Source organism: Oreochromis aureus, unplaced genomic scaffold (genome assembly GCF_013358895.1).
Source record: "Oreochromis aureus strain Israel breed Guangdong unplaced genomic scaffold, ZZ_aureus HiC_scaffold_388, whole genome shotgun sequence".
Taxonomy (NCBI): domain Eukaryota; kingdom Metazoa; phylum Chordata; class Actinopteri; order Cichliformes; family Cichlidae; genus Oreochromis; species Oreochromis aureus.
The window spans coordinates 72621-87270 of NW_024108935.1; positions in this window are offsets into that span (position 1 = coordinate 72621).

Consider the following 14650-nt stretch of genomic DNA (forward strand, 5'->3'; position numbering starts at 1 on the left):
AATTTTGGTTGGAGAGACAAAACCTGCAGCTCAGAATCAGCGCAAAAAGATGGAAACACAGAGCGGACCCGACGCATCAGAATCGCTGAGCTCCGACAGCGTGTCCGTGTACGGGCCATCGGGTGAGAAAGCCGAGAAAGAGAAAGTCGATTCTGATGCGTCGGGTCCGCTCTGTGTTTACGTCTTTGTGTGGAATCCGTGTACCTGCTCTCATTTGCTGTTTGGTGGTTGTTGAAATAGTTTTGTGAGCTTTAATGTTGGCTTTAATTGGTTTAGTCCACGATAGGGGCATAATGTGTGTCTGTTGTTGACCACACGGAGAGTTGCAGAAATTTTTTATTTTTTTTGCTACCCGAACAGCAGTGGTGTGTCTAGAAAATTTTTGTTGGGGGGGCCAGGTAGGGGCACAGATTTGGAGAAGGGTGGCAGATGTAATTGGCAGATAATGTTAAAAAAAATTCTACCAACCGTTAACCATAAATCAATAACCCTATAAACCTAATAACCAAATGCGCTTTTAACTCTTATTAGAATGAGGTTTTAACCACTACGCTGCAAAGTTTTTAGATACTGCGTTGATGAAGTACAAGAGATATAATCAGTGCTTTGTCAGTGTTTATTCAGCATTCAAGGACAGCAATATTTGCATAGTATTTTTACTGACAAATAGTGCACATATGTTTTGGGCAAAAACATTTTTGAATATTAAAATACGAACATTTTTAACATACAATTGGCAAATTAGCCGATGCCAATGCAAAACTTTATCTGCCTATTAAAAAAAAGAAGATAATCTTCTTACAAACTGGTGTTTGATTTTGAAACAGGAAAAAAGTGGGGAAACAAATGAAAAGACTAACATTTGAATGAAACCTGAAAGCAAGTAAATACTTTCTATGCTGCCTTATGGTAAACTTTGGTAATACTGATGTATAAAGAACAACCCTGGCTGATGATGAAACACAGTCAGCTGGCATGGTGACACTGCCAGTATTAACCTGCAGGGCTGGACTGGGACAAAAAATTGGGCATTTTGACCAGAGACCGGCCCACCAGGTATTAAAGCCATAAAGCCTTTGAATGAAAACAAACGTTGTTGTGACAGTGATGTACACTGTCTTGTTGGTATATGTATGATTTCTAGACATTTTACGTCAGATAAAAACTTTGTTCGCAAGATTCAGATAATTATTTAATAAAAGCTAGATATTTTAAATGAGAATAAGAAAGAAAAGTATTTCTTTGTGCCCCCTTTCCTGTTAATGCCCTACCTGGCCCCTGGCATAACTTTTGCTAGACCCGCCCCTGCACAGTTACCAGCTGTCAGCTACATAGAAAAGGATCCTGGTGTTATTTGTCTCTCAGAAACAGTTCATAACTTCCCTTCAACTCATTCATGTGACCTAAAAGGTAAACCTGTTTCTCCGTCACCTGTTCAGCTCTGATGATTCAGTAAGGACATCTCCTGGTTTCATCTTCATGTTTCCCTCTCACCACATATCCAAACCGATATCATGACCAGCAGCTTTTACAGCTGTGGCTCCAGCAAACATCAGCTGATACTAGAAATTAATATTAAATAAATTCTAACAACAGCTGATCAAGCTTAAAGGTGCTGCTGTTGTTTAGCGTGACATCCGGCGGTTTCCTCTTTCTGGTGCAAAGTGGGAGATAAACAAACAAGAGAGAAAAGCTGATCAGCTGATCATTGATCAGTTTCATGATTGAAGTAGCAACAGGAGAGAGAGGGGGGAGAATGAGAGGAGAAGAGGCAGCTGACAGTGTAAAGACACAGAATAAATCCAGCTTTGTGTCTTTTTTTCATTATAGCTGAAGTACGGGACAAACTGCGTCTCTTCTCAGCTCAATACGAAACGTGTAATATTTTCTCTGAATCAGGGACCATTCCATTTTTAAGGAGCTGTTGGCAACTCTACTAACTAACCTTATGAATAAAATAAAGTTCAACATCAGTAACATCATAGCACCCACCCAGCTGTATACACATATATATATATATATATATATATACATATATATATATATATATATATATATGTATACACATATATATATATATATATATATATATACATATATATATATATATATATATATATATATATATATATATATGTATACACATATATATATATAGATAGATAGATAGATAGATAGATAGATAGATACTTTATTAATCCCCAAGGGGAAATTCAAGGTTCCAGCAGCTTAAGAACACCACACACACAGCATTCACTACAATGTACCAGGATGATACACAACAATCAACAAAACAACATTACTAAATCTAAATCAATCTAAATCTAAATCAATCTAAATCAACAGTAGCAAAGCGTATAATGTACTGGGGATGCAGTCCTGTTTGAGGTGTGTGTCAGGATAATAATGCAATGGTGCAACAGTGCAAGGTTAAAATCTAGTGACCAACAGTAAATGTGTGCATATGTCAACATGTACAATAAAATGTAAGCACAGTAATTTAACAGTTCTAATATAAATATATGGGCAAATAATATAAAAACTAACCAGCAGTAGTATAAGAATTATGGCATCAGTGCAAGTCAGATACAATCATTGGTCAAGAATGACATATATGGACAATAAAAAAAAAAAAAAAAAAAAATGTAAACATGGTAATATAACAGTTCTAGTATAAATATATGGGCAAATAAGATAAAAAGAATAAAGTGTACGCATGGTAATATAACAGTTCAAGTATAAATATATTGGCAAATAAGATAAAACAGAATAACAGTAGGCTAGTATAAGAGTAATAGCATTAGTGCAAGTAAACATAGTAGTATAAGAGTTCTAGCAGCAGTGCAGGGATAAGGTACAATACACAATATGGGCAGATAAGTCCTGTGAATGTATTAGAGGGTGCGGTGCAGATAGACTATGCAGAGAAGACCAACTCTCCTTTTCCCTTAAGTGAAGCATTGTAAAGTTGTATGGCCCTGGGTACAAATGACTTCCTGAGTCTGTCTGTTGCGCATGTCAGGGGCGCAGTCTCCAGCTGATCAAGCTCTTCTGCTGTATGATAGTGGTGTGGAGTGGATGACAGTCATTGTCCAGGATGCTGAGTATCTTGTTCATAGTCCTTTTGTCTGATACTGAAGTGATACACTCCAGTTCAGCTCCCACAACAGAGCCAGCTTTCCTTACCAGCCTGTCTAGTCGCCCAGCATCCCTCTTCTTAGTGCTTCCTCCCCAGCATGCCACAGCATAGAAGAGGACGCTGGCAACAACAGACTGGTAAAACATCCTGAGGAGCTTGCTGCAGACATTGAAGGACCGCAGCCTCCTCAGGAAGTACAGCCTGCTCTGCCCTTCTTGTAGATTGCTGCAGTGTTGGCTGACCAGTCCAGTTTATCGTCTAGATGTATTCCCAGGTACTTGTATGTGTTCACCACCTCCACATTGACCCCCTCGATGGTGACTGGCAGCAGGGCATGCTTAGACTTCCTGAAATCCACCACCATTTCCTTGGTCTTAGCAGTGTTGAGTTGTAGGTGGTTGAGTCTGCACCATTGCACAAAGTCCTCCACCAGGCTCCTGTATTCCTCCTCCTGCCCGTCCCTGATACAGCCCACAATTGCAGTGTCGTCCGAAAACTTCTGCATGTGGCATGACTCCGTGTTGTAACAGAAGTCAGAAGTGTACAGGGTGAACAGGACTGGAGAGCACTGTTCCTGTGGAGCTCCGGTGCTGCTGATGACAGTGTCGGAGAGGCAGTCCTTCAGTCTGACGAACTGTGGCCGTTCAGTCAGGTAGTCTCCAATCCAGGATACTAGGTGAGCATCCACACCCATCTGCAGGAGCTTATCACTCAGTCTGGGGGTGGATGGTGTTAAAAGCACTGGAGAAGTCAAAGAACATGATTCTCACTGCACTTTTCCCCTTATCCAGATGTGAGTGTGTCCTGTGTAGGAGGTATGAGATGGCATCGTCGGCGCCCACTTTCTCCTGGTATGCAAACTGCAGCGGGTCTAGTGCATGGCGCACCTGTGGCCTAAGTATCCTCAGAACCAGTCTCTCCATGGTCTTCATCAGGTGTGATGTGAGCGCGACTGGCCTGAAGTCATTAAGCTCACTTGGGTGTGGTTTCTTAGGGACAGGGATGAGACATGATGTCTTCCACAGTGTTGGGACTCTCCCGAGGTGCAGGCTCCGGTTGAAGATGTGCTCCAGTGGCTCTCCCAGTTCAGCAGCACAGACCTTAAGCAGTCTTGGGCACAGTCCATCCGGCCCGGCTGCTTTCCTGGGATGAAGTCTCTTCAGCTGTCCCCTGACTTGATCTGCCGTGATGAAGGGGGAGGGAGGGAGAGGGCAGGTGTGAGGGGTTACCCTGGTCTTGGTCACCCTGAGGAGGCGGGGGTGGAGAGGAGGGGAGTGTGTCTGTGTGGGGTTGCCATTGGTCCGGTGGGGAGGGGCACGTGTTGCATTGAGAGTGAGAGGGAGGTGTGGGTGGGCAGTTATGCAAACAGTGTCCGGGGGTGGTGGACAGGCCGCATCCATTGAGGCTTGAGCAGGGCAGTCAAACCTGTTGTAGAAGTGGTTTAGCTGGTTTGCCCTGTCCAAATCTCCCTCCACAGAGCTGCTACTCTTCTTCCCCAGGCCTGTGATGGTCTTCATTCCATCCCAGACCTCCTTCATATTATTCTCCTGCAGCTTCTTTTCCACCTTCTTCTTGTAATCCTCCTTGGCCTCTTTCAGCCTGACTTTGAGTTCCCCCTGCACGCGCCTCAGCTCTGCCTGGTTCCCCTCCCTGAACGCCATCTTTTTCCTATTCAGGAGGGTCTTGACATTGCTGGTTATCCAAGGCTTGTTGTTTGGAAAGCAGCGTACAGTTCTTGTGGGGACAACAACGTCCATACAAAAGTTCAGGTAGTCGGTCATACAGTGTGTGACCTCTTCCAAATCTTCTCCATTCTGTAATACACTCCAGTCTGTGGACTCAAAGCAGTCTCTCAAAGCCTCATCTGCTCCGGGTGTCCACTTCCTGAAAGTGCGTGTGGCAGAAGGTAGCCTCTGTACTTTTGGTATGTACAGTGGCTGTAGATGAATGAGGTTGTGATCCGATTTTCCTAGTGGTGGTAGGGGGTGGCGTTGTATCGCGCTCTCTCACGTTTGCATACATGAGGTCTATTGTCCGGTTTTTCCTAGTCGGGCAATCAACAAACTGGTAGAAGTTCGTTAGCGTAGAATCCAGTGTTATGTGGTTGAAGTCGCCAGAGATCGCAAAGAGAGCATCTGTATGCTGAGTTTGGAGCCTTGCGATTGTAGAGTGAATGATGTCACACGCTACGTCCGGTAGTGCTCGTGGCGGAACGTAAACACAGACAACAATGGCGTGCGAAAAACTCTCGGCATGTAATATGGTCGGAGACTGACAGCAAGCAACTCCACGTCCTTACAGCATGCAGTCTCCTTAACTGTAACATGACCGGGATTACACCATCTGTTGTTTATGTACATCACCAATCCACCTCCCTTCTTCTTGCCCGAAAGTTTAATGTCTCTGTCCAAACGAGCCACACTGAAGCCGGGTAGCTCTACGTTAGCTGTTGGGATGCAGCTAGTTAGCCACGTCTCTGTGAGGCATATTAAGCTACATTCTCTGTACAGTTTCTGATTTCTTACCAGGGAAGCCAGTTCGTCAGTTTTGTTAGCCAGTGAGTTCACGTTCCCCATCACCATCGATGGAACTGCAGGCTTAAATCTCCACTTCTTCTCCCGTCGCCTCGTCCTCACTTTGTCTCCTGCCCTACAGCCGCGAAAGAGCCACAGTTCCTCCGGGATGGTCGCTTGAACGTTGCCGGCGTGTTTCCGCAATGCGAGCAGTTGTTTCCTTGTGTAGACAAGTCTGCTATCGCCAGAAGAGTATATCTGATCCATATCCATAGGAAAAAATAAAAAAATACTCCTTAGAATGTATAATCCGAAGTAAGTAGTAAGCGAAAGTAAACCAAAAAAGCACTCAAACACACGAAACATACGGAGCTACACTGTTAAAAAAAATTCCGTTATAAAACGGAAAAAGTGCTGGTAATTAATTACCAGCACTTTTTCCGTTATTGTACGAGCACTTCCGTAAACCTTAAAACGGATATTTCTGTAGATTTACCCGAGTTTTTCTGTACCATTGACGGACATTTCCGTCAAACCTAAAATGGAAAATTCCGTATTTTCCATAAATTTCAGCGTTATTGCATAGACAATTCCGTAAACCCTATAACAGATATTTCCGTAGATTTACCTGACTTTTTCTTTACCATTTACGGACAGTTCCATCAAACCTAAAATGGAATATTCCGTATTATTTAAGTACTCAATCCATACCATTTGCGGACACTTCAGTCATCCTAAAATGTTTAATTCTGTACCATTCTCTATACCGTTTACCATCAATAAAGCACAAATGTAGAATCACAGCAATTATTTATTTCCTTTAACAGCTGCCAGTGCTTTAAAGTGATTTCACTTTTTGTGGTGAATGATTTGCAATATTTACATTACAACCACTAAAACATTCAGAACATCACCTTCACATTCAGAGAAATTTTACATACATAAACCAGCTGTTCTCTCAAAGAAGTACAGCCATGTCCTTTAACAGGGAGATGCCAAATCTAGCAACTTTTTAGCATCCACAGGCTGACAGGCATTAATAACAAATTGATTTGTTAAAGACAATGACAAAATAAGACAATAAAACTGCCAGCATTGCTGTTGCTGTCTCACCTGTCAGTGCAAAATGAGGAGCCCCCTCCAGGAGGATGCAGAAACCTACACCTCCAACTCCACATATCACACCGACAGGCAGAGCTCTGCAACCAGTGGCTGACCTTTCTACAAAAAACAAATAGAACATTAGAAGTATTACATTATACAACTTTTCTATAAAACATCAGTGCAGCAATAACAACCATGACCTTAGAAGGATGACTGTGCAACATGCCATAAAGAGATTTTTAAAACTCTTAAAACAACTTAAAACTAAAAAAAAATTAAAACTTACACCTCCAACTCCACAATGACAGGAAAAGCTTAACCGGAATGACAAATATCGCCCACCTTCCCTCCCCCTTAACATGGGGGATTTGAAACTGCAGCATGTGTGTTGTGGGCATCTAGTTAAAACATCTGAACTCACCTAATACTGTAAAAATCTGTATTTCTACTCCCAAGCCCCATGTTTTTGGATTTGCCTGTCTGTGTGTGTGTGTGTGTGTGTGTGTGTGTGTGTGTGTGTGTGTGTGTGTGTGTGTGTGTACATTCAGTCCAAAAAGGTATTTTCTGAGCTCTGAGAACAGCTCAAATGGCCCATTCAGATTCCTTCTGCTTGCATTCAAATTCCTTCAGCTGAGAAACCAGCTTGCACACCTGTGGAGGAATGAAGTGCCGTTTCTTCCCCTTCTTCTCTGCCTTGGAGCCTCGCTCAGGATTGACCCCAAAGAAAACTCTGAGGAAAAAAAAAAAGAAAACAATAGTGATATGCAGACAAAGTTTGCACGTGTAGTGTGGCTTGACAGGAGTGGAGCAGTTCAATAAAATCCTACATTTGTTTTCTTCAATATGCCCCTATGTGTGAACCTCTCTATCATTCTAATTGACCATCTGTCTAGAACCCAATGTTGTTGTGGTGCTGGTGCCAGTGGCTAAGCTTATCTCTTCCTTTGTCTTTTCAAGACACATGCATTCACACTGCGCATATACAGAAATGTTTGCAAGGGCGAGAAGTCTGCTTATCACCAACACATGACAGCATGCATCTTCAATGTGTATGCAGGGATATTATAAATGCACAGAACACAGAAGGGGATAGAAAACACAGTTGACATTGTCCTATCAAAAGATGTAACAGCACATTTGAACACGGACTGTCCTGGGGTTATTCAAACATGGAGTGGAGAAACTGTGACATTCAGTGCACGTTACACATCAGTACAAGTATTAACATTTGGGCATGAATCCACTATGTAGTATTTTTAAATTAATATGTTTAGTCTTTCCTTCGGGGGGTCCCTGGAACAACATATTTTGAGTTTGGGGTCTGCAGCCAAATAAATTTCAGTTTGTGTGTCTTTGACATGAAAAGGTTTGACCACCACTGACATAACCTGGTCTCAGGTGCTAATGGTTTTAAAGAGATAGCTCAAACGAATTTTGTGTCAACAAACCATTCTGAAAAAAAATGTGTTTTTGCTCCATTTCCCAACTAGAATCATGTTATGTTTGTTTTGTTATTGATTGACTTAGGACACTATTTAAAGCAAAAAGCATGTTACCTGCCCTTTAAAAAGATATGACACATTTATTCCAACAATAGTCTTCAACAGGGAGCTACAAAATCTCCGAACAAATCCATATTCAGGGGGATCATAAGCCAATAACAGCTGATCTAAAAGCTCACAGCATGTGGCGACACATTTTGAGCTTGTACATCTCAGACAAACGGGTTTAGTGTAGATTGACAAAAAGCAGGTCAGGTGCAGAAAGGCACGGCAAAGTCACATTTACAAAGTATTTCCAAACAATGAGTGCTTACCTTTGCATGAATTCGAGAGTAAAAGCCATCTCCGGTGGGTATTGGACGTTGCAGACATAAAACATGGAGAAGACGTAGCTCAAGGCCACAATGGGAGAGGTGATGTGGTCATTGACAAGTAACCCATCAACAGCAATCTTGAATTGCTGGTCACCTTAAACACAGATAAAAACCATGTACGATTTACAAAAAAAAAATAATCCTATATTTTTAAGGCAAGCAAAACATTTCTTTAATAAATATGACACAACAACAGCTTATAACAACAGCTTACAACAGCTTGCTGGGATACAAAAAAAGATTTAACTACAAACCTCTGATTAGGATGCATGGGGTCACTGGGAGTTCGACTTCAGGATCTGCAGAGATCTGTTTTGGTGACAGACATGATACATGAATTAATGTTTCCAGTGCACACAAGCCTGCTGGCAAATTGACTATCTGCTAGTGTCTTCATCAGACAGAGGTAGCCATTATGCACAAACATTAATGTAAATAGTTTATAGAGAATATCAGCAGCACAATTAGGGGAATCTATACTTCCTACTGTGGTTGGTTACTTGGTTCACCACTGGATGCAAATAATTATCTTGCACACAGTTTAAAATCTACAACATCTACCTCTTTTTGGTGGAAGAGTTTATAAGAGTCTTCCTTGAAGTATTTTGAAATGCCACAGATGAGCTGTATTGGACCTTCGCCCGTCTTCATCCCTTTGGAGTCAAGGAAGTCATTGATCCCCTTTTCTTTTTGGAAAGTTCCTGTTCAAGGTGTTAATTTTGTACAAGTAGCCTACATAAGACTAACACTCATTTTCGTTTGGAGCTATGGAGAAATTTTGAAAAAATTAAAATAAAATGAATTATTTCATTTTCATTTGCAACCTGTTCTGTTTTGATCTCAAATGTCCTGCTTTTTTGGTTGTCACTTCCTGATTTTTGGTCTCAAATCTATTCCATTTGATTGTTCATCCAAGTTATTCTATTTGAATTTGATTGGTTGCCAGTTTATCTTTTTTGGTCTCAACTCTCTTTTTGGGTTGCAAATCTTTTTGATTGATTAATAAAGACAAAATTCTCTCCATATGGAGCAGCACAGCACAATCATAATAATAACAATAACAACACATCTGTGCCAGCTTGTTTTGTACAGAGAAGCCAAGGAGTTTAGATGCATGATCAAACAGGTGAGGAACTTCAAACAGGAACGGCCACTCGTCCTTTACAACGGCAATAGTGGTATCATCGTTGAGGATTTCACGCTGAATGGGATAGGTTTCAGTCATCAATTTTCGAACAGATGACTCCTAAAGATATGAGGCAGTTAGACAAACAGTCGAACAGTTAGTCAAACTAACCAATTAAAATAATAAAACAGGGTATCAATTTCAATTGACTATGGGCATAGTGATCTACAGACGATCTACAATTTCACAATGTGTCCTAAATTGTACTTGGACCCAGACCTTATCGCATTACTCCTGCTATATACTATTGTTGTGTGAATGGTTGTATGTCTAGATGGTGGACTGTAGGAACCGAATTGCCCTTCGAGGATTAATAAAGCTTTCTGTATCTGTAATGGATGATTGCAGACCCACCTGAAGATCCTGGGTTTGAAAGGCACGTTTCAACTCATCTCGTTTAGACAGCAGGTCTTCTCTACACGGCCCCCTCAATGATTGGATCCCACGCCACACATCCATACCGATCTGAATTCCTGGGCCTTTTCTTTGTTGAATTTTCACCCCCTGCTTGCCTCTTCAGTGAGCTTTGTGGCCTCTTCATATTTTCAATTCTGTGTTCCAGCTGACGAAAGAGTGTTTCAGAACCATCTTTTGCAAAAGGTTTGTTTCCAAACGGCTCTGTCAGCTTGAAGGAGGCAGGATATTGTCCTACAATCATACTGGCGAGTTCCCTCAGCTTTTGTCCACCAGGTCTTCCTGGGTGTTTATGGAGGTAATCTTCAGCGACGATCCGAACCATCTCTCGTCTGTCTTTCCCCATTATGTACTTTTTTTCACGCAACTCATCCATGACTTTTGAGGGAAATTTGTGCCATGGTACAGAATATGTGTCTTGGGATGGGGAGTCGGCTGTCTCAGGTGGTGTTGAGGGCAGCTGAAACCTCTGTGGTTCAGGTGTTGATGAGGGGCCAGGCCGGGTGAACTGCGGTGGAGTTTGTGAATCTAAGGATGACATGACAAACATCTCCATAAATTAAACACATCACAATTGTTGCAAATCAATTAATACATTGGTCCTCAATGTCCAGTTTGGGTCAACCAGGAATACAAATGGACCTAATTATGAAAACCAATTATAGAGTAATTATTGCCATGTACAGCTGATGGCAACTTTTTTTTGCATTTTGGAATAAACCTTTGTAGTTTCAGAAAACTTGCATTAAAACAGAGGGCAAAACTCACCTGCTTCCAATGCTTTGACAGCTCTGACGAATCTTTTGCACTGAATGAATGGCAGAGTGTCTTTAATGTCCTCCGGGTCCACAAGGCTCAGGTCATCTACAGAGAGAACTCCTAATTCCTCCAGTTTAGCCATGAGTGTATCCATCTGATCGCTACTGAGCGATGGCATTGCTTTCTTGACATAGTTTTCACAAGTTCCATGTTGGTGTGTGTTTAAGAGGAATGAGCCACCGGTACCTCTGGTAAGAATAAAGTGGATGATAATCATCAAGTTTGTTCAAATCATGGCAACTGAACAGGTCAGAAGCATTTTCATCAAGTTCATAGAGTCCAAGCTCAGGTATCCAGCTGGCAGTTTTCCTCGAAGCAAAAGTAGGACAGTAGTTTCATTTTTTTACAAAATGCTTGCTATTTGTCCTAACTGCAGTAGTCCTTTGCGTAGCTCAGTAAGACCAGCATTCCATTTGCATATGTAACACAGCGAGCTATAACAATACACATGTGGCTAATTTACACACACACACACACACGCGCGCGCATCCAACTTATGGGCTAACGTTAACTTTAGTTGGGCAAACCACGCTTCAAAATAACGCAAAACCCACACATTCAAATGTTACCATGAAACACACACGGCTACCAACTGACTATCGAGACCAAATTTCATGTAAGAGGGAGGGAAAAAATGGTTTTTGACGTACTTACGAAGCGCAGGCGGCTGGCTAATGCTAACGCAGCTAGCAGCAAACGTCCACTCACATACACACCACTACCAACTGCCTATCGAGACCAATTTAATGTACGAGGGGGAACAAGGTGGCACTCCATTCCCATTCTCATTCCACACAACCAACCTGTTTCCAACTTTCCTTGTGACTTGCAGAAATTTAGGTAGGCACTGACCGCACTGAAAGTAATGGCGTCGGAATATTCTGGCTGGGGGAGAAAATTCTGCCTTGCGCAACAGCAAACTTTCCGTATTTCGCAAAACGGAGCAAATCCGTAGCAAATCCACGGTAAAGGGACCCCTAAATTTACGGATTTTTTTAACAGTGTACTAGGATGGCTGCCACTCGCGTCGGCGCATATTATATTACACATATATATACATATATATACATATATATATACATATATATATATATATATATATATATATATATATATATATATATATATATATATATATATATATATATATATATATATATATATATATACATATATATATATATATATATATATATATATATATATATATATATATATATATATATATATATATATATATATATATATATATATATATATATATATATATATATATATATATATATATATATATATATATATATATATATATATATATATATATATATATATATATATATATATATATATATATATATATATATATATATATATATATATATATATATATATATATATATATATATATATATATATGTATATATATATATATATATATATATATATATATATATATATATATATATATATATATATATATATATATATATATATATATATATATATATATATATATATATATATATATATATATATATATATATATATATATATATATATATATATATATGTATATATATATGTACATATATGTATATATATATATATATATATATATATGTACATGTATGTATATGTATATATATATGTATATGTACATATATATATATATATATATACGTACATATATGTATATGTATATGTATATGTATATGTATATGTATATGTCCGGACCGGATTCTGGTTGGAAGCTCAGTTAGGGCTTGCTGTCCTAGCAGGTTGACAATTGGCTTGTTGTCAGTCTCCCAATGAGAAAATCTTTCACATCCCCATGTTAGTCCAAGCGCCTCCTTCTCCTCCGCTATGTGCAAATCTCTGATAATCTTGTTCACCTGTGCATAATGTTTCTCTGCACATACCCAACACATCAAGTTGAGTACCGCCTTGTCCAAACAATGGTCTTTCTGGTTTACATAACTCTGTCACATTTTGATGAATGCAGTAATACATCTGGGCAGGGAAAACAGAGACGTCAGCTCCTGTGTCTATCTTAAATCTAACTTTGTTGTTTCTGACAGTAAGGTCTGCCAGGCCTGATGAACTGCTTTCTCCAGCGTCAAATCCTTATCTATTTGAAGTCTCTCCGCTAAGCTGATGTCCCTCAGTCCCACAACAAGGCGTTCTGTTATTAACTGGTCATGCAATGCACCATAACTGCAGTTTTCAGCCAAAGCATAAAGTGCGGTGACAAACGAGTCAACAGTCTTATTCGCTTGCTGTGTTCTTTGATTAAACCTGGCTCTTGTAAATAATGTTTTTCCTGGGAACAAAATTAAAATGCTTAAAATGCTTTTTATTAAATTAAAAAGTTTAAAATGATGACATTAAACACATTAGTCCACATTAGTTTCTGATACTAAGAGTTAAAAGATGCAGCAATTGCTCTAAGACTGTATAAATATAACAGGCTCTGTGCTGGTTCTAATAGTCTGAACTGCTTCAAGCTTTATTTGTGGACAGCACAGTAGCTTACAAAAAACGTAGTATTGGGATTTATTTTTATCTGTAAGGCTAATATCTCATAATTAGAATCACACATTTATGTGTGGGGTTTTTTGCACACAGTGTATTGTACAGAAGTTTTGGAAGTAGACTGTTATTCTCATACTAACAGACACAAGACTAAGACCCTTCACAGGAATGGGGCCTCCGTCATAAATGTGCTCTTATGGAATAAACTCAACTCTGTCTTTATGCATGTCTGACAGAAGGTGAGAAGTGATTGCCATGGTGATGGGTGAAGTGGACACAAAGCTGCAGAAGAATATACCTGAGGCGACATCAGACCTAAGGCCACCCTAAACTGTTTTGACCAATCACCTTACTGTCCAGTTTATCACACATAATAAAAGCATTTACTTTCTGGGTGTGGAGTTGTTTGTTCTGTAAAACTTAAGTTGTGAGAAACCAATCGGTGAGGCTATTGGGAGCTAAAATTATTTTGAGCTGTGGTGTTTATGAATATTAGATTTTTACACTTTAAAAGTTGAAGTTTCGAGTTGAAAAGAGAGAATAGCATTTCTAATAAGCCCTCCACGTTGGTAAGATTAGTCCAGCCGAGACAGTGAACAACAGATTGATTGCTTGACTTGCAGTTAGAAGAAAAAAACAGTATAGCAGCCCGTTAAAAGAAAATCTGATATAGCACACTGCTGAAAAAAAAAAAAAAAACGGATAGAAACCTGTTTGAGAAGTGTTTTTGATTAGTGTTTAAAAGTCTTTAAAGTCCTTAAAGTTAAGCTTTTGTGTTTCTATGACCACTACTGTTCTCTTTGTTCTCTGTCTTAGTTTGAAAATGGCATGGCACAGCAAAAAAGTATAGATAAAAGTAATAAAAGTAACAGTGAAAATTCTTTGGTAGCACATGCTTTTAAAGCTGTTTAAGATATACTTTTTTTTATATATAAAAGTAGCAAAGTGGGGTAAATGTATGTCTTTTGTTGTTCTTTGTTATTTGTTTTGTCCTTCTGACTTTCCTCCTTTTGTCTGTCTAAAGAAATCATACAACCTCCAGGAAACCTGAATGGAGTAGCAGAAGC